General features: G+C 54.7%; 1 protein-coding gene across 1 annotated transcript in view; it reads right to left on the bottom strand.

Moving 5' to 3' along the window:
- LOC137611872 (transferrin receptor protein 1-like) overlaps nucleotides 1–1,800 on the bottom strand; it is a 13,551-nt gene extending 11,751 nt beyond the window's left edge. Inside the window, exon 1 of the mRNA XM_068340013.1 lies at nucleotides 1,694–1,800. The gene's annotated coding sequence lies outside the window, so the exon portion shown is untranslated. The remainder of the gene's footprint in view (nucleotides 1–1,693) is intronic.

The following is a 1,800-nucleotide window of genomic DNA, read 5'->3' as shown; positions in this document are numbered from 1 at the left end:
ACACACACACACACAGACACACACACACACACAGACACACACACACACACACACACACAGCGCCGCCCTGCAGGCAGATTAAACACCAACATGCTAATGTAGCTTCAGTTGAGTCTTCCCCTCAAACACCCTGGAGGTAAACCTTCTGCAGCTCACTAACGTCTCAACGCCCCCGTGTCACAGCAACGTCTGATGTCATCGCTTCAACTGATGACATCATCGTCCACCAGCGTCACCCATCATTACCGGTCAGTACGACCTCAGACGCCGTCAATACGCCCAACAGAGCTCTGAGGCCCCGCCTACTGGAATCTACCAGGTAACGTTTCTGGCTTCAGGTCAGATTAAACCGTTCACGCAGATTAAACCGTTCACGCAGATTAAACCGTTCACACAGATTAAACCGTTCACACAGATTAAACCGTTCACACAGATTAAACCGTTCACACAGATTAAACCGTTCACACAGATTAAACCGTTCACACAGATTAAACCGTTCACACAGATTAAACCGTTCACACAGATTAAACCGTTCACAGATTAAACCGTTCACAGATTAAACCGTTCACACAGATTAAACCGTTCACACAGATTAAACCGTTCACAGATTAAACCGTTCACAGATTAAACCGTTCACAGATTAAACCGTTCACAGATTAAACCGTTCACAGATTAAACCGTTCACAGATTAAACCGTTCACAGATTAAACCATTCACAGATTAAACCGTTCTCACAGATTAAACCGTTCACAGATTAAACCGTTCACAGATTAAACCGTTCACAGATTAAACCGTTCACAGATTAAACCGTTCACAGATTAAACCGTTCACAGATTAAACCGTTCACAGATTAAACCGTTCACACAGATTAAACCGTTCACACAGATTAAACCGTTCACAGATTAAACCGTTCACAGATTAAACCGTTCACACAGATTAAACTACGTGAGATTAACGGATGGGGTCGGATCGGAGGGGGTCTGGAGGGGGGAGTCACACCACGTGACAGTCACGCAGGAAAGTTCCACAGCAGCTCGTCACACTGACGAACACACCCGTGACCACCGGACGTTACCGTTACCGTCAGGACCGGACTCTGGCCCCTCCCCCCGCCTCATCACGGGTTCACGTCCCGGTCTAACGCCGGTTCTGCCGGTCGAACCGGGAGGGGGAGGCTGCAGCAATGTCTCCTCACCGGGGACCGGGAGGGACACACACACACACACACACACACACACACACACACACACACACACACACACACACACACACACACACACACCACCAGCCGGTGTCCTCCCGGTCGCACCGGCCAAGGTCAGCCGGTGACCCCCCTGTCCCGGTGCCTCCTCATGGGGGGAGGGGTCACCGGGAGCTAGCCGTTAGCACAGCCGTCATCTACCGTTCACACCGGGAGCTGGACGTGACTCCACCGGTCCTCCGCACGGCCCCGGGCTGCACCGGCAGCCGGCGCGGTAAACCGGGTCGGTGAGAACGTCCCGGTTCCGGTAAAGGCGGAGGGTCGCGAGCCGTCGTGAACCTGACAGCTCGGTAACCCGGTCCTCACGCGGCTAAGCTAACCGGAGCAGCGCTGACGTCGGCCCGCATGTTTACGTCACCGCGGGCCTCCCGGTGCCGGTGCGGGTCCCGGTGCCGGTGCGGGTCCCGGTCCCGGTCCCGGTGCGGGGCTCACCTCTCGCGCTCCGGTCCGTCTCCTCCGGTGCCGCTCGGTTTGTGCTGCCGTGAGGCGCGTGCCCTTCACCACGCTGCTTCCACTTTTAGCTACGGGATTGGCTGCGC

Source organism: Antennarius striatus, chromosome 18, assembly GCF_040054535.1.
Source record: "Antennarius striatus isolate MH-2024 chromosome 18, ASM4005453v1, whole genome shotgun sequence".
NCBI classification, from domain to species: Eukaryota; Metazoa; Chordata; class Actinopteri; order Lophiiformes; family Antennariidae; genus Antennarius; species Antennarius striatus.
Note: the sequence above shows the minus strand (reverse complement) of the source record. Positions and strands in the feature narration are given on the sequence as shown.